At 40.1% G+C, this 20,047-nt stretch overlaps 1 long non-coding RNA gene across 2 annotated transcripts; it reads right to left on the bottom strand.

Annotated features, from left to right (window-relative positions):
• Positions 1–5,096: 5,096 nt before the first annotated feature.
• On the bottom strand, positions 5,097–12,869 carry LOC144054782 (uncharacterized). Of its 2 annotated transcripts, none has more exons than XR_013294716.1 (2): positions 11,086–12,869; positions 5,097–7,298 (listed from the first exon to the last, which is right to left on the bottom strand). It is a non-coding gene; the product is annotated as an uncharacterized LOC144054782 (long non-coding RNA). The 2 variants fall into 2 exon arrangements; XR_013294715.1 differs by lacking the exon at positions 11,086–12,869 and adding an exon at positions 7,954–11,079.
• Positions 12,870–20,047: the final 7,178 nt, after the last annotated feature.

The following is a 20,047-nucleotide window of genomic DNA, read 5'->3' as shown; positions in this document are numbered from 1 at the left end:
GCTGTGTCAGCAGGGAGGTCGGGCTGTAGCCAACAGGGGCGGAGTCACAGCCCCTCCGTGCGCATGAAGCAGACTTGGTCGACTGAGACCAAGCTTTTGGGATAGTATTTGATAATTTTGGATCAGAATTGACAAACCAGATGCTACATTTATCATTCTGAACTCATTTCAAACATTACCACGATCATAAAGTTATTGAATCCGCTAAGTTTACTAATTAGCTAAACTTAGGTGGCTACAGAAATCACACACATCATTCATTTGAGATAGGCATACAGGTTGTGTACAAAGATAAACAACAGGAGTTACTTGATGTCAGTCAAGTACATAGAGTCCGTGTATGTCCCGAATTATGTAGACTTCAGATTAATTAGGAGCGGTAGGATTCTTGAGGATAATCGATAGTGACCGTTGGAGGGCACTGTTGTACCATACACCTTCCACGGGGCATTGTTTCCCAAGAAAAAATGGCTAATTCCTTTGGATAGGCCAGACCATAAAATATTTCAGGTCTGTCGGAGCTGTGGTATGCGTTTCCTGGGGGTTATAAACCGAAGTCCAGTCCCTGCTGGAGGGAAACTCAAAGAGTCCTTTTGAGCTGAAAACACAGAGTTAAGACACGGACACACATTCCCCAGGGAAAAATGTTTAAAAAGGCACATAAAATGAAAAAAATTAGGGTGACGGGCAATATTCGTTACATACTACTGGTGCAACGCTTTTATTCAAACATAAAAGGATTGATAGGTCAAAACGCTTCCATCTCTATCCCCCCTCTACCTTTTTCATCCACCCTTTCTTTATCTTAGTTAGTTAGGTTGCATGTTTTCTTTTTATCTTTGATTCACATTTTTATTCCATTTCATTATTAGGTTAGGCTGTGACTGATATATGTGTGTGTTTACTAAATAAATTTGTTGTCTAGAAAATCAATTTCTGCCGAATCCTTTGTTTTATTTATTATTTTTGGCTTGATGGTGGTTGGCCGGCTGGCATCTGTGTCTCGCTAAACCTAAAAATAGCTTTATGCTGGGCAGCACAGTGATATGTATGCATGTGCACTGACAAGCTAGTGAATTCTCACACAGCGAAGGCAGAGAGATGAGACTGAGCCAGGCAACTGATATTAACTATATTGTTTTCGTGTCCACTTTTTGGCGGATATTTCCGCTATAGCAGATAAATGTGTCAGCTTGTAATATATTAATTTTGCGTGTATATTAGATATGGGATTTCGCAAACTTCTGATTTGAGGGGGCAAGACATATATTTGAGGGGTGCAGTCTTGCCCCTGCGTGTAGCCCGCCCCAATTTAATGTCTGGCCTGTTAATTGACTACTTTGTAATTAACATTTCATAACAAACATTGGCTTGTTGTGCTGTCCTGGCCAGAGGACTCATCTGTGTCAAACTGGTATTGTTTATCGATTGGAGGGGGGTTGGTTTCTATTAGTGATGGGATTGTTGGCTCTTTTGGGTGATCCGGTTCATTTGGATCGGCTCAGTGAAAAGAGCTCTCAAACAGCTCTTTTAACTTGAGCTTTTCTTTTAAAGATTTACGACAAATTTAGCATACATTTTGATAAATGACTTGGTGAACTAAATATTGCACTCTACTGACTAATTGCAAATAGCAACAATTATCAAGCAAAGAAAATATTTTTTGTTTATTTTATTTTAAGTTAAAAAGGCTACGAACAATAAACAAACAACAAAATTAAAACTTCAACCAAACAATCAAAATAACAATAAAAAAACAAAAATAGTGAGTAGTAATTTAACTGCAACAGCAGCAGAAAACAAAACAAGCATAAGCTACTAATCAGGTCCAGGATAAAAGAGCTTTAAAATAAATAAATAAATAAATACATTCAAATTTGCATTCTGAAAAACGAAATACTCCAACTTGGACGGGCTGATCCGGCTCCTTCTCTCAGTCAGTATTTGTCCAGTCTTTGAGAACACCCTCTCTGAAAGTACAGATGTTACTACAATGCACAATCTACTCTCCATTACTTTTATCAAACAGATGGGGCAGATGGAAGCTCGGTATTTCCACCAGCTTAGTGGATCAGCTGCCCTTGAAATGTTTGGTTCTTCAAGATATGCCTTGACTTCAAGCATCGCATCGGTAGAAGGAACTCGTCTTGCCAGGTCTTCACTTCGTCGGTCATCAGAGCTGCCAAATTGCAGAAGTTGGTGCCTCCTCTTTTGCCACTCCTCCCTCATCAACTGTTGGTTGTGCTGGTTGGGTGGGGATGAACCTGGCAGCAGCTGCTGTCACCCTTTGTAGTGGCTCGTCTAATACCTGATTGAAGGCCAGTTTTTTTAAATCGCGGATAGAGCACCGATGCCTCTGACAAAATGGTATTAAATTCGCTGGAACTTCCTTTCCATTGACATGCAAAGACTTGTCATCACCGCGTTGACTTCTGTTTTGTCATTTGCCTTTGATTTTGAACTGTGATCTTCTGCAGACCCTTGCACAGGAGCAGCATTTTTTAGGCTGTCACAAATCAAAACAAAAGAGCAAGGCACATAAATGAGATACATGCTTTTAAAAAATTTAATATCAATAAAAACAACAATGGTAGTGATAATATTTACCTATCAGAGGTGATTTCCACAGTGACTTGCTCAAAGGGCTCCAAAATGGTGCAAAGTTTCCTGCAGAGATTCCCATTTCTCTTTTGTCAGAGTGTCAGGGGCGTTGGTGATTGCTAGAGTTGAAATGATAGCATCTTTACACTCAAGGAGCCGTTGCAGCATGTACAGTGTTGAATTCCAAATATTTGGGCAGTCTTGCTTCATCTTTAGTTCAGCCATCCCCTTTTGGCATTAAGTAAACTTCAGCCTCCTTGTTGCAATAGTGCTTTTGTGGAAGTATTCCACTATCCCCTTCACTTTGTCAATGGTGGGCTTCAGTTCCTTTAGGACATCTCGGACTATAAGGTTGAGAGTGTGAGGTAAACAGGGGTGGTGGCTCTATTTCAAGACTTTTATGGCTTTTGTTAAATTTGCAGCATTATCACTGACACAGCACACTACTTTGTTGTTGATTTGCCATTCATTTGCTATTTTCTGTAGTGCTTCTGCCAGGTTCTCCAAGGTGTGCCTGTCATTGAATTCAAAACAGTCTAAAAAGCATGACACCATTTTAAAATCCTCTATAAAGTGGCATGTAACAGACATGAAGGAGGTGGTTGTTCTAGACGTCCAACAGTCGGTAGTTAGGCAAACTGGAGAGGCTTGCTTAACCCTTTCTTGCAATGCGGTTTGCTCTTTAATAATAATTTCTGAGTCTTACGTCTTCCACAATTGCTGAAAATCTCGAGCCATCATTATAGCCAAATCCTCATTTATCTTGCTCTGCTTTAAGGGGATAATTTTGCGGGCCATAAATTGGCTTATTGTGGTATGTGTTGCTGTTGGTTGTTGTAACAAAATACGACTTTGCTGGCCAGCTCAATACACAAAAATAACCAACCTGCAGGACAAGAAAAAATGGTCAAAAGAAAAATGAACAAAGATGTTTATGAAGATGCAGAATTTTGGATGATAATGGATTAAATGAAAAATGAGGGAAAAGTTAAAAGGACATATATATTATTAGATACATAGATAACGCAAATCTGGGTTGTTAAATACAAGTTTAGAGAAATCTGAAACTTTGCTTTGAGTAATTTCGGCTATGACCATTGTAAAGTATGTATAGAGGCACCATTGGGCAAATTTCCAAATGGGAAAGGCCTTGCGCGAATGAAATTTATCACTTGAATGATAGAAGCTTCTATGTGGAATTGCAATGACTTCATGACCCTCTAACAGAATAAGACGATGACGTATTTGAAAAGACTATGGACTATTTACTGCTACTTTGACAGGTAGTGATTTTAAACCCGTGTTTGCATGTACTAACAAACTTGACAGTGACTCATGTAGATTCTAATTAGAACAACACAAAATTGCAAGTAAGAACATTAACAATGTTGTATTGAATGTAGCCCTAGGGTTTTTGTAAGAGTGGTTGCATTGAAAAATGTTTGCCTAAGAGTTTCATCTCCTGCTGTGGATGAGTGCAGTTTTAACGGATCCTCCCCAGCAGGACCTGATAAGTATTGGCATTGAAGAGAAAAAGATTATTAAATGGTTTAAGGCGTTGGCATAGATTATGAGTGGTAGCAACTAACAGTTATGGTAGAAGCAAACAGTAGGTGCTAAGATGGGAAGAGTTGCTGTTTCAGGAGATAAGGAATAGAGATGACAGTACTTTTGTTTTTGTTTAAAACCAAACAGGAAGAGCTGTTTAACCTGCTTCCTCATAAATTCTGAATATTAAGAAATTCTGATGTTGGTTTAATGACAGCATGTAAGTAAGTGGAAATCAGAGCGATGAAGTAAATATTATCTATGCTAGAGACTATTGAAGTAAGATGCTGAAGTAGGGATAAATTAGACTAGTGATTAAGGACTTGCTAAAGACAGGAGTGCTGATTGAGAGTACCAAATTTGTACCTATATATATATATATATATATATATATATATATATATATATACAGAGTGCTCAGAGTAACTGAGTATACACCCTTTTAAAAGTAACATTAAACAATATCTCAATGAACACAAAAACAATTTCCAAAATGTTGGCAAGACCAAGTTTAATATACATCTGGTTAACTTATAACATGAAAGTAAGGTTAATAATATAAATTAGATTAGACATTTTTCAGTTTTACTCAAATAAGGGTGATGCAAAAATGAGTACACCCCTCAACAAAAATGATTAAATCTAGTACTTTGTATGGCCTCCATGATTTTTAATCACAGCACATGGAATGAATAAGCTGGCAACATTTTGTTGCATCAATCTTTTCCCATTCTTCAAGAATGGTCTCTTTTAGAGACTGGATGCTGGATGGAGAATGATGCTCAACTTTGCTCTTTAGAACTCCCCATAGGTGTTGTTGGAATTTATTGCTATATTAATATAAATTTAAGTTAATAATATGACTCCAATTTGTGACCTTACCAAACTATCACTCATCCAACAATAGCATGCTCGTTCTGCAATAGAAAGGTATCAGGAAGCCGGCATTTTCACACACGAGTGGATTTATTCCTAACACACAGATCTAATACAAGCACCTGGGTCTCGGGTCCCTCTCAATACAGCTCTGTACGCCTCTGTTGCCACCAGCAGACGTATTCTCATCCGAGTTGCCCCAGTGAATAGTTATACTACACAATATGCAAATCACACAAGACAAAGACATCCTAACATAATTCTATTGGCTATGTGTTACTGCAGTTTTAACTTTAGCTCTCTATGATTGGACGTCCTTTCTTCGCCAAGTTGTTTTCGGGCTGCTTCTGGCTGGAATCTCCCCCAGACTTCTGGCCTTCGGTCTTATCTCGTCCTTGAAGCTGGCTCCTGTTTACTCTGAAGCACTGCATTTTTGTACATCCTTACTCAAACCCTTATTTCCTTTATTCCCATCTTTACAAGCTCTTATATTCCTTTAATCCCTCTCATGACCTCAGACGACTGAGGTCATCACTCACATACCTTATTTTATTATTAAAGACGAGCTAAAAAAACACTAGCCATTAAGCTAAAAATCTATTAAACACGAGCTAAAAAAAAAACACTAAACAATCAAAAATGAATAAACATCAATAAAGATTTCACTCTTATAAAAAATCTATAAAAAACTTCACTTCTAATAAAAAATTACTACAAAACTTTCACTTCTAATAAAAATCTATAAAACTTTCACTTCTAATAAAAATCTATAAAAAACTTTCACTCTCTCTCATGGCCGCAGGTCCCTGAGACCACCTTCACATACTTACATCCCGGACTCCCGGAGGGCGACAGCTGTCTCCGCTTCCTGGGGGTCCTTCTGTGGGATCATCATATACTGACCACCCGGGGGTAGTGGCCCCAACGTGCGTTCCATTGTCTGAACAGTCAATGATCTGATACATGGAATACAACAACAGCCGCATAACACCATAATAGCGGAAAACATCGCGATAGACATCAATACTGATGCAATCAAGCTTTTATATTTGCCAAAGACGTTTAACCAGTCAGAGTACCAACTGGTGTCCACGCCTGAATGCTCTTTCATTTTATTACTTAGCGTGCGCAGACCCTCCAATGCCTCAGTAAGGCGACCATCAGGAGATGTATTGTTGGGGATCAGAGTACAACACTGCTCCCCAAAAATACCACACACTCCTCCTCTTTCAGCTAACACCATATCTAAACTCATTCTATTTTGGAATGCCATAAGAGACGTGGCTGCTAATTGCTCGTGCACTGCCTGGAGTGCCGAAGTGGTAAAGTTCGCCAATCGTTGGACATTATAGTGGACATAATTAATCCGGTCCACATTTTTGTTTACTGTAATAAACAGAAAAATACTCTCCCATCCTGCCGCCACTTGATCCACCAATTTGTATTCATCAGGGACCCCTCTCGGAACTCCAATTGCATCTATGTATGTGGGGTCTCCTGCATTCAACCATTCTTGCATGTCCCTTTTCTTGCTCCCAAGGAAGGGGATTCTTCCCCACTGTCTAACTCCTTCCCAATTTATCCTAGCCATGTCTAATGCTGTCACACTAATTGGCATGATCAGCGTTACTAGGGCGCACTTACCTGAGGCATTGGGGGAAGCCTATCGTACAACACTCTCTCTCCACACCACAGCCAAACATCAGCCCAAGCGAGAGGTATTCCTGCTGGCAAAGACACATTTTCATTACACCATGACTCCTGGATGTTTCCAATCCCAGGGCCACTCCCATGTAACTTTAGGCAGGTAAAATTTTGTTGTGCAACATGGATGTCAAAAATGGGCTTTTGCTTTTCCATATTTGTCAGTGGAAAGGCCGAATCCAATTGGCTGCACTTTCCTTGGAGAGTTTTGTTATACAGGAAAACAAAGAGACAGGTTTTGGATACAACAGTTGCTGCCATGATTTTCAAAATTGGTCTTGCACCTAAACATACTAAACAATCCTCGTTAGTATTATTAGCGGCCTGTTCAGCCATCAGGAGCCAATTATTAGTGACCATAGAAATACCTGTGTCGGTTGTTTTACACTTCAGATTTAACAGTAGTTGTTGTGTCTGTGTCAGCGTCTTACCACCATCTTGCTCTGCTTCATACCATACCGTTCCATTACAGGAATGATACACCATCACTCGTTCTCCTTTCGTTCCATCACTTCTATCATCCCGCACCATATGTTCAAACGCTAACATAGTCCACACAAAGCACAAGCCTGCAAACAAAATAGTCAATAAAGTTAAACATTTGCATCGTCGTCGATTTTGTTCAGACACTTCCGAGTCCGATTTTGATCCAATTCTCGCCATCGTCACATTCCCTCTCTTGACCTGCCCGTCCGGGCAGTCAATCTTTAAGCTCACCATTGGCAGGCACAAAGTCTGGGGCCGGGCGCAACTGTGAGTAATGGTACCACTTTTGTCCTTTAGTTTCAATTCTCATAATCGCTTGCACCTCATTTGGGAGGCCGTTCAGCATCGCCATCCTGAACATCATCTCAGCTTCAGGGTAGCTGCCTGGGTGTTTACCTGTGGTCTCAATCCACAGCTCCAATGCCTGAGCATAATGTTGCTCTTTGTCGTACATCAAATTTGTGTATTTTTAACGCTGGTTTCTTATTATAGCAGTGTAAATCATTTAAAAACAACATCATCTTAACTCAGAACTATTCATGTCCGGCCGGGCCATGAACAGTCTGAGAAGAGATTTATACTTATACCTTAAATAAACACTGCAGTTCATTTTTAACAACTTGTCTCATGAAAAAATGTCACCCAGGTGTGTCAATGTTCCTTCCACACCTAAATGGCATATTCCATGGGCTCTAGAAATTATACTTTTCAATTGTTTCTGAGATGGAACATACTTACCGTATTTCTGCTATAAGGGTCGTCTTTTGTCATCTTTGTAGAACTTATTTTTCCAACTCCCATCCTCTTCATTCGCTGCCTGTAAATTCCTCACACCAAACTTCATTCTCACATCAGACTTCCTTTTCAACCATACACAGACAGACCAGTCATTCTCACATCAGACTTCCTTTTCAACCATACACAGACAGACCAGTCATTCCCCCATCTGATAAAGATCAATTTTGATCATTTCAGACCCGAATGTGAAAACTGCAGCCGCTTCCAAATTGCTGCTCCAAAGAGGAAAAACAGACACCTTGTGTCCTGTAGATTATAAAAACCAAATTGGGGCAATTTGGCCAACACCAAGACTACAGGAGCAGATCCTGCTTAGTCTTGCAACAATTCCTAAAAACAAAACCCTTGGAGCCGCAAATTTGAATTCTGTCCAGGCAACACAGGGTGAGGAAAAAAACAAACTAACTGTAAAATAAGATAAAAGATCAAAATACCTACTTCAAATAAACCAAAAAGTAATCTTAAAATGCTAATTATCCTCCCCTCTTCTACATAGTAGCGGGGCTTGTAAAACACACTAGGAGTACACTAGACAACTGTGCAGATCATGACCCAATTAAAAATCAGTGCTGCGACCTTAATCAAAAATTTAAAAATTTTAACCAGCAATTTTGCCGTAAGTGTTCCACATCTGAGTGAGTCCACTCTGAGAAGCCAAAATTATAAAAGAGAAATGGGAAAAAATAGAAGGCCAAATTCAACAAGCATCAAACAACGGAAAATATAGTATTTAAAGATTAGACTAAATTTTATACTACCCTAATTCACATAAGCTGTTCTCAATTTCCGAAACTGCGTTGCTATAGATCACATCTCCTTTTCCGACACAGTACAGAGTGCAAACTGTACCCAAAACAGACCAAAATATGACTCAAAGGCCAATCTCAGATGACTCGAACTTTGAGTCCACACTGGAGTTCATATTCCTTCCTGTCCTTGTTGATAGCAGTTTATGCAGGGCAAAGTTCAAAGCAGGCCTTAGCTGTCACTGGAGACCGCTGACAGTTTCATCAGGACGGCTGTGATGAGAGTTTGAGATGTCTGCTCAAAGAGTTGATGGACATTTTGCTCAGATAATTCATAAGAGTCATTGAACAGTCTCATGGCGAGCGGATTTGCAGTATACCATCCTTTTCGCAGTCCGTGTGATCACTTCCCCCCCCGAAAGTGACCATTGTTCAGTTCGCCGTCCACTCTGTGCCCAACAGCCAGGTTATTCCAGCACGTTGGAGACACCCAAGAACAACACCTCTCGTCAAAGATTGAACCTGCCTGAAACACTTATACACTCGGAACAGACAGAGGGAGATGAGATCACAGCAAGAGATTTATATGCTTGTTATAATTAAAAAAATAATAATTTTCTCAAAAAATATGTATTTTGTAGTTTCATCTAAATATGTTCTACATTATAGCAAGTAGTATTACTATATTTATGCATATGTCTACCATAGACTCCTTCTTCATTACATGTTACCTTAAATTATGCCTCCACATGGAGGGAAGTCTCAAATTCCAGGATTTCTCAGACTTCTAGAATGGGACTCAGATAAGGACAAAGGTTAAATCATTTTCACACCTACGAATGAGTTATCAGAGATGCAGGGGAAATCAAAAAATCAAAAATGAAAAGTCTATTTCAATTAAAATTTGGTTTTATTACTTATTCAACTATATTAAAAGATGGTTTTATTACTCATTCAACTATAAAAACACAGACCAGATTTAAAAAAAAAAAATAATAATAATAATATAGATAGTGGCCTGTAGTTATCATCTAGACCTCTTTATCTTTCCGCATTCTTCTCTTACATAGAAAAAAGAAAAGCTCCCATTACAGGACACATTGCCCTCTGACTCCTATTTTCCACACAAATCCCCCTCCTCTCTTCCAAGACACAGGGAAGGAGCAGAAAAAAGGGGAAGGGAAAATCACACAATCCACACATGCTCCAAACATTTCACCAACTGGGCTCAACAAACACTCACACACAACCTCCTCAACTTAATTCAGTGTCGTCTCAGTTGTTGAACCACAGACGAACACAAACCACTCCGAAGTGCGCACTCATTTGTCAAATACACCATTTATTCGTCTAATAATAACTTCACCACGTACTTATAGCTCAAAGGTCGACTTATTCGCGCACAATCCATCGCAACGTTACGGCTGCGACACAGACATGTCGCGCACAATTTAAAACAAACAACGAAAAACCGCGTGGCCACAACACACCATGGAGCTTAACAAACAAACAAACGCGTTCACTCAACAATTCATTTCTAAGCCAAGAGCTCTCGCTTGGTTCAAATTTTCCCCCCGGGTCATCTTTCACAGTCAACACTTCATCCAATTTATGTTCCAATTTCTTAATAGATGCGGCTGCCCGCAGCTAACTCATCCTTAGCCTTAAAAACAGATTCGCACAGTAGCATCTTACCAAAAACTCCTCTCCTGCGCAAAACTTGTACGCTGGCAGAGCCGCTAGCTTAGCATCAGTTTCCTCATTCTCAAAATCACAATCATCTGCGCAACTTTCACAGAGCTATCCCACGCTAACATTCTAGCACAAACCAACATTTGGCTCACGACCCCACACGTCTAACTTTTCTTCCATTCGAAGAAACTTATAGAAGTGTTTTTCACGGAGGTAATCAGCGTCTGGCGCTGTTTACACAATCAAGTTCCACAAACACACCACATTTTACAACGGTGAGAACCAACCACTATCACAATTCGTGCGCATTCATACATTTAAAAGAGTTTCATACTTACGTTGACGCTGTGGTGGAAATGCGTCCAGCATCATGACCTCACTGTTCGCTTAGCGACCAATTCTGACTCTCGACCGGAAGTCTATACAAACCTCCTTAGTTACGGTCAATTTTTTCGTCCATAATATGTAGTAATTAGTCGTTTTTAATATTTATAAAGTCAGTGACGTCTCACTTATGATACTACGATATAACAGATCAAAACTATTCTCATTAATCCCCCCAGAAAAATATATATATTTTTTTTTTTTTCCAGACAAACACAAACAAGACGAAAACGAAACAGATATTAAATACCTTTTGCGCGACTTCAACAAATATATCCTGGATCTTCACGGCGGCTTCTAACACACAGCCCTCGAACGTAAAAAATTCACGGACGGCTAATATCACACCACGCACCGTCAATAAACGGGCGTTTAACACAGCAGACGTCTTGTGTGTTCAACACAGACCGCTGATAGCACAACACACACAACAGCACTCACTTAAGTGTGATCAACACTTAGCGGCTAATAACACACCTACAATCAACCCAAAAGCCAATCCCCCGTGGTACTCAACCTCTTTCTTTTCCTCTCTTATCGCTGCCAGCGCAGTCGCAATAGTTGCCAATTTATGAATGCCGCGTCTATCATCCTCTACATCTTTCAACTCTTTTCCAAGTTTATGACGCTGCCTCCATCCGACTTGGCTCTGTTCCTCCTTCATATCTCGAATATTTATCAGCATTCTGCTCTCCTTTTCCTGTAACTGCCGCGCTAACTTCGACATATCCCATGTTCCAGGTTCTCCGCGAAACAATTCATCCTTCTTTAATTTCCGAAACAACTTCTGACACCGTTCTCTTTCCTTCTTAATTCTCTTACTTTCTATTTCACTAATCAACTGTGATTCCATCTTAGCGTAATGACCATTAATCTCCGACCAGACTTCAGGGGACCCGAGACCCTCATCACACTTTCTCTTCTCTGCCATCCTTAAATCCACTCGCACGTGTCCTAATCACTTCTCTTGCAGTTTAATTTTAGTTTTTACATTCACACCGCTTCCACACTGATACGTAAATCCCAGATTTTAAACCGTATCGATACGTAAATCCCAGATTTTACACCGTATCTAACCACGAATAGTTGCGACCTATTCTAGTAGGTAAATCCCAGATTTTATACCCTACTAATGTCCACACTTTATACGTAAATCCCAGATTTTAAACCGTATCAAACCACGAACAGTTCCAAACTTATTCGAGTAGGTAAATCCCAGATTTTATACCCTACTAACACGTCCCACATTCCTTCCTCTCATAATTTAGCGTTGCCAATGTGCAGAATTTAAACAAAAGGAATCTGCTCACCTTGTTTGAGTATGGGCCCAAGAGGAAAACCGATCGGACGTGTGGCTTTTTCAGGTCGTCACCTGAGTGTGGACGTGGATCCCAGATCCTTGAGTCCCAGACTCTTGTGGTTTTCTCGAAGTCCCAGACTTCTTTTTTACCTCTCTTGCATCACGTCGGCGTCACCATAATTGTTGGAATTTATTGCTATATTAATATAAATTTAAGTTAATAATATGACTCCAATTTGTGACCTTACCAAACTATCACTCATCCAACAATAGCATGCTCGTTCTGCAATAGAAAGGTATCAGGAAGCCGGCATTTTCACACACGAGTGGATTTATTCCTAACACACAGATCTAATACAAGCACCTGGGTCTCGGGTCCCTCTCAATACAGCTCTGTACGCCTCTGTTGCCACCAGCAGACGTATTCTCATCCGAGTTGCCCCAGTGAATAGTTATACTACACAATATGCAAATCACACAAGACAAAGACATCCTAACATAATTCTATTGGCTATGTGTTACTGCAGTTTTAACTTTAGCTCTCTATGATTGGACGTCCTTTCTTCGCCAAGTTGTTTTCGGGCTGCTTCTGGCTGGAATCTCCCCCAGACTTCTGGCCTTCGGTCTTATCTCGTCCTTGAAGCTGGCTCCTGTTTACTCTGAAGCACTGCATTTTTGTACATCCTTACTCAAACCCTTATTTCCTTTATTCCCATCTTTACAAGCTCTTATATTCCTTTAGTGTTCAATTGGGTTCAGATCAGGAAACATACTTGGCCACTGAATCACTTTTACCCGGTTCTTCTTCAGAAATCCAACAGAGTGAGTGATGGCAGCATCTTTTCTTTCAGTATTGAGCAATACTGCTGTGAATTCATGATGCCATCAATGAAATTTAGCCCCCCGATACACCAGCAGTACTCATGCAAACCCACATAACGACACTGCCACCACCATGTTTCACTGTAGGCACTATGCATTTTATCATGCATTTTTCCTTGTATTTCTCACCTTTGCTAAGCCATGCAGTTATGAAGCCATGAGTTCCAAAAACTTTTATCTTGGTCTCATCAATTCAGAGTACAGAGTCTCAGTAGTCTTCATCTTTGTCAGCATGGGCCTGGGCCTTGAAGTGGGCATGAGTTAAGTAGAGCACATACATTTTGGTGATGATTGGTCTTGGTTTTCGCACATTAGGCGACATTAAGCTTTTTTACTCCTGCAAAAGGTAAAAAAAACCCTGATGTATATGTACCACCCCAAAGCCACAGTTAGTGTGGTTAAGTTCACCTTCAAACTTAAAGTGGCCAATACAATGAGATGCTTGGCATTAAGTTGAAAATGACTTTGTGAGTGTGGAGTATGGGCCGCATATATTTTAGATCAGTAAAACAATCCTGACTGTTTTCAAATCCTTTTCCAAATTCTTGTATTAATGAATTTTCTTCTTGGTTGTGATTTGCATTTACCTGCTCAATACATACAGTACTTTTATTATCGATACGGCTCCCAAATTAGACATTGACCTTTTACACTTGTGACTATGTCATGTCACAGAGTGTTCCTGGGGAAAAATAGCAGACACTGCACTGCTGTGATCAAGTCACTGAGCTAGGAGTTGTAAATGCCATCACATTAACAATGTCCCCAGGGTCGGGACAATGCCCTGCATCACGATGTAGCATTGCTGAATAGTGGCCGCATCACTCATGTCATGTGACTATGGCTGCCATGATGACGAATCCAGGGTAATAATTGTGTGATAGCCTCTGTGTCCTAACTACTTGCTTCTTCCTGTATCAATAATTTTTTAAATCTGAAAATTCTGATAAATTGTTTAGGAAGTGAATTTCTATAGATTGGTAGCGTTGCAAATTGGGCTAAATTCAGAACGGCTCGCTGACAGTCACATTTTGGGAAATTGACAGCTAGGTGTCAATAATGTCATCAGCAGAAATAATAAAAATAAATATATATATTTTTTTAAATCAATGTAGGAAAAGCGTTACAAGCCACATCTGCCAGGGCAGTTTGACTGTGTTTTTGTTTTTCTTCTTTAAGACAAAAGATTTTGTTTACCTTGACTACTTTTAGTGTCAACTGCCGCCTTTCTCAGAAGCTGTCAAACTGACAGTTGTTACGTCAGCTGATGTTTCTGGGCGTAGACGGCGTGGCAGCACTGTCACATGACGTTCCACGCCAACTACGCCCTCCGTCGCCTGGTGGTCTCTGAAGAAGTGGGTCCAATGTATCGGACAATATGAAGGTTCTTTTATCTCTGCTTATTTTATCCATCGTTTGTATATTTGTTCTTTTGTTCCAATGACATTTGCTTTGTCCCAGTCCATGATGTATTTTTCCCGTTTGCAGTGGTCCGATATGGAAAGATTTTAAGTTTTCTTGTATGGCCCTTTCCTGCTTTATAATGTGCATACCCAGAGGAAAATGTTATTCCTCAAAGCTTGCTCGTCTATGTCTCATATGCACCTGTAAGCAGGGTTTTTCCTGGCTCGAATTGAGGCAGACGTGGGTGTAACTACTAGGGGTGTAACGGTTCACAGAAGTAACGGTTATGTACGAGTTCGGTATAACAGGAAAAACAAAACGTACAAAAAGCTGAATTCTCATAATTTTTTTCTATTTATTTTTAGCAGACAGTTCTGAAGGTAACTGTTTGTCCAACATAGCGTCATTTAAAACTTTTTAGAACTATCAAAGATTACTTGGCATTAGATGCAGATTCACATAAAAGTACTCAAGCTTTATTTAAAAAATTGTAAAATAGGTACCTGGGCTCATCAAGGGTTGTTTTCTAAGTGATCTAATCAATCTTCGCCTAAAAAAAAGAAGAAAAAATAAAATAAAAAAGTTGAGTCTGCTGCATGAGACGTTAGCTTTGTCACTGGGGTTGCACGGGAGATCTTGACAGTCTCCGTACGTACTAGTGGTATCGGTATTTGGTATCAGTATCGGTAACTACTCAAGAGTTAAGTATCGGTGTTGTGCTAATGTACTTTAGCCTGGCAATAGCCAGATTGATTTGTGCTTCACTTGAGAGAGTTCTCCGCAATATCAGTCTGGGACTGCTCCGCGTTGATTTGCTCGTCTTCGAGCTGATTGGACGAAGCAGATTCGTGTGCACGTCTACCTAAATTTTGTTTAGACCAAACACGGCTAAGGATGATAATGTTGTCACCAACATGCGACTGTTGTGACTAGCTGATATCATGGGGTTGAGTTTATGTTGTCGGTTTTGCAATGTATCAACATTGAAGATACAAAAAACTTAATTCAGCGAGAACAGAATTTTTAAAAAAAAAAAATTATTTGAGAGCTCAGTATTGTTCATTTGGTAATTTTACCGATTTGACATGTCATCATCATTGCTCTCTTTTATTTTTTTTTATTTTGTTTGTGCATGAGTAAGCGGATGTGCGTGTATATGTATGTGTGCATGTGTGCGTGCGTGTGAGTGATGTGTACTCATTAGTTCCCCTAAAACCTATTAAAAATCCCATACCGTTCACCTAAACCAAATATTTCAGAATCCAGCTAGAGTCGTGAGGTTGTCAGGAGACCCGAGGAAGGATCAAAGAAAAGAAAGGAAAGTGAAATCCAGCACCGACCAGACATTACCTACTACCCACCGGGTTACTGTAGTAAGATGAATACTTACTTTTCCATGTTCATGATGTTGATTATCAAAACATACAATGAGATCAGTGAATTCAGGCATTACCTAAGGATTTTATTCACAAATTTGTGGACAGTGAGAATAGCAGCCACCCGCGCCATTATTGATTCTCAACTGTCACGCCCAACCCCCTGCTCGTCCCTCATAGTCTTTGTCCTTGCAGAAAACCCTCCCAGCTCGTCACATGGTACCTCCTTCTTTCCTTCCCCCTCGTAGTCACATGATGGAACACAGAAATCAGATAAGGGTTGACGTTCTTTACAGAGGAGACAGAGAGAGACTGGGGGAGCCGTAGTATAAACAAAGGGGTCTAATTAACACATTCGCTTGCCCCCACCACATGTTCTCACGAGAGAACAAAGAGAAAACCACTCCCTCACATCATTTGAATTCTCACACAAAACTATACTGAGTAAATCAAAGCAATTTTGTCCAATTCTAAATAGTTATAACTAAATCAAAACTGTTATAATTAAATTGAAACAGAAGATTCACTTCATTACCAACCAGAGTCTTTCACCAACCCCAGAAACATCTAAATTCCAACAAATTAGGGAGACCTCAAGAGACCAAAAGAGAAACTGAGGAAAGGAAGAAAGGATAGATGAAGCAGAGTGAGATCCACAGACATCAGCCTCCACCGATTCAAGGACAAGAGGAAGAAGCAGATTGTGTTTGAATTTCGATAGATGCTGGTGTGGTGGATCTGGCATGCATAAAAACCTCCACCAAAGAGGGGGAGCCGTTGACCCCGGCCAGGACAGAGCAAGCACAACCCCCCAGGGCCCCGGCAGTGCCAAGGGACAACCCCCGGGCCCCGAAAACATTTTTTGTGAAGCCATCTTCACCACTTGGAGCAATGTTTCCACGAGCCAGAGCACTCACATCAAGCATGCCCAAACAGATTTTTTAAGTGATTTACAGGAACGGTGGAGATAATAAAATCTTTCTCAGAAGGACTCAGTAGTCCTACTAAGAAAGTTTTTTGTTCTGGTTTGGAGAGTTTTTTGTTATTTTTTGAGCCATGGTCCTGAACGTTTGATCAGCTTATAAACAGCCTATTTCAGTTAAAGTGTTTTCAATACATTTCTTTTTCAAAGTGCTCTTTTGTCACACTCCTCCTCCTTGCTTTTGGATGTTTTAGCTCTACCTAAAACCTAATTAAGATCCAAATGTTTAAAAGGTAAATTCTAGCTATTTTTCAATTGGCCTTAAGATTTTGATCAGGTCTAAATGGCTTCAGCCATAACAATACAGGAGTGTATTATTTTGGAACAACTTCTGAGAGGTCATGTGTTTTTTCTTTTTTAAGACAAAAAAAGGTTGTGCTTTACATTGACTAGTTTCGGCGACAACTGCCGCCTTCCTCAGAAGCTGTCAAATTGACAGTTGTGACGTGTCTTATCAACTGATGTTCCTGTGCGACGGAGGGCGTAGTTGGCATGGAGCGTCACATGACAGCTCCGCCACGCCGGCTACGCCCAGGAACATCAGTTGATAAGACACGTCACAACTGTCAGTTTGACAGCTTCTGAGGAAGGCGGCAGTCGTTGCCGAAACTAGTCAAGGTAAAGAAAAAAATTAAAATTAAAAAAGAAAAAACACAGGATGATATAGATTTGACAAGATGATTTTTTTTTTTTTACCAACTACTGATGACCATGTGTACATAAACATTGTCATTTATGGCGACAATCAAGGGACTATTGCGCTTATGAGAAACCCTGTATGCAGGCAGCGATGTAAACATGTCGATGTCAAGTACCATTTTATTAGATCCGGCATAAAAGATGAGAAGATGTCACTTGTCTGTCACACAAATGATATGGCCTAAGATGTTATGACCAAGCGTGCTTCCAAACTTTAATTGAAGAAATTTGCAGGAGTCATGTTTGGTGTGTAAAATCTGACATTACAATTTATCTTACTTTTAATTGACATCTTGAAAGTTGTACAGTTTACAAGTCATTCATAAGTGGGAGTGTTAAATATTATTGTATGACTGCTTGTTACTGTAACTTGTTCTAGAAGGCAATGTTCGTGCCTCTCCCTCTCTGCACTTGACCCTCATAGTTAGCAGATCATGTGTTGTGTTGCTGAATAAAAGTACGCCAGTTGGCAAAAGTGAGAAGTCGTCTTGTCATCTCAGAATCGTTCTTCTGCTGCAAGGATGGAAATTGTGTAAGCCTCTGTCCCTTTGTTTTTTTATCACTACCTTCAAGAATGAAGCCATATCGTTTCGAGCCAACTCTAGGAGGAGGAAATAAGAGATTATTTTTTGAATATGAGAGCTACAGCGCCTGATGGTCTTTTCAGTCACAAAATAAACTTTGGGGAATATGTGGCTATCCCTTTTTGGTTACTGCTGCCTATAATGTATGTTTATTTCTGTTGACGTTGTGTTATTAAAATACATGTAAAAGTAGGAAGAAGAAAAAAACCTCACCCAAGGATTCAAAAAGTAAATTTTTTGGGTGTCATTTTTGAAAGGAGAACTGCTTTAGTAGTAAGTGGGGAGGTTATGGCTTTGATCAAATAAAGTGTTGTTATTTTAACATAATTTGTTTTCCAGGATATGAAGTATGTCAACTTCATTGTTTAAACATAACTTCTTTGATTGTTTTAGAGCAAAGGTCCAACTTCAACATCAAGCAGACTCCGGTAATGAAGGCATTTATTTTTAGAACACCTTGAGAGTCACTCACCATTTTACTCTATTTTTCTTCTTCATTAACCCCTGAAAAAAAATATGACACACTAGTCCCTTTTATGGTCTTGTATCTTCTCCTGCATACTGAGTTTTGTTTGATAAAGTTGTAAGAGTATGTGTCAACTTCTGATTCCAATATCTAAATTTTTTGATGTTTCTAACATTATACACAGCACATCCATTTGACTGGAGTTTAAGTTGATGTTTTGTGAATTGCCTGGTGCTGTTGAGAGGCTTCATTTTGGTTTCAACAATAGCATTGTATGCACACGGGCATATGATTTTGTTACTAGTAACTGTACCTAATCAGCAAGGTACAATCATCCATTCATTTTCTGCCGATTATCCTGCACAGGGTCACAGGACATGTCCGTCCATCCTTACATGCATCCATCCCATTCCTACACTGCATGTTCTTTTTTGGATTAGTTAGACCAGAGGTGGACAAACCCAGTCCTCGAGGGCCGGAGTGCTGCAGGTTTTGGAGGTTTCTCTTCTTCAACACACCTGATTCATATGATCAGCCCATCAGCAAGGTCTGCATAAGCCTGATAACGATCCTGTTCATTGGAATCAGGGGTGTTGGAGGAAAACCTCTCAAACCTGCAGGGCTCTGGGTCTCAAGGACTGGAATTGCCGAATCGTGAGCTAGACTACTGCATCTGATACTGGACGAGAGGTGGGGTGCAAACAAGTAAGCATTTACACTTGCATGCACACTTAAGGATAATTTAGAGTCTGCAATTGCTGGAAAAGAGAAAGAGAGAGAGAGAGAGAGAGAGAGATGCTTGTTTCTATGTGATGCTTGTTTCAATGCGCATGATCCGTTCTGCACAAAATAGTGGCAAAAAAGTCCATAGTAAACGTCTCTGTTCAGAACAACCTGTTTCAGGGCGTGTCACTTTTATGTAAATAGCTGCATCAGGCCATACTCTTTTCTCTCAAAGGGATTGTGGCTTCGGTAGCCATGTGCTAATGTTGTAAATGCGAAACGACTCGGCCATGGCGAGCAGTGAGGTACAACCGTACCAATTTGAGCCAGACAAATGTGTTGTTTACACACTTGAGAACTAGTGGCATAACGTTTTACTGTCGAAATTTTTGGGGGAGAGAAAAGCCGCACAAAGAGAACATGGAAACTCCACGCACTAGAGCATAGGTGTCAAACTCCAGTCTTGGAGGGCCGCAAGAAATCTGCATTCAGAGAGGGAAAACATGACTGATAATTTTTTTTTTAAATGACAATTATTGTCACGATCTATTTGTTGATTTTTGGTTTTAATTGGATTCTGTTTTATGCCATGCTTTCCTTCTGTCTGATGCCTTTTTCTATGTCTGTCCCGTTAGGGTATTGTGTCCACCTGTATCATGCCTTGTGTCTTCCAATCACCTCCCTCATCCACTTATGTGGTGTCCAGGTGATTTTCGTTGTCTCATCAGTTTGTTTGTACAGTGGTACCTCGGAGTTTGAACATAATTCGTTCCTGCGAAGTGTTCAAAGTCCGAAC

Source organism: Vanacampus margaritifer, chromosome 7, assembly GCF_051991255.1.
Source record: "Vanacampus margaritifer isolate UIUO_Vmar chromosome 7, RoL_Vmar_1.0, whole genome shotgun sequence".
Classification (NCBI taxonomy): domain Eukaryota; kingdom Metazoa; phylum Chordata; class Actinopteri; order Syngnathiformes; family Syngnathidae; genus Vanacampus; species Vanacampus margaritifer.
Note: the sequence above shows the minus strand (reverse complement) of the source record. Positions and strands in the feature narration are given on the sequence as shown.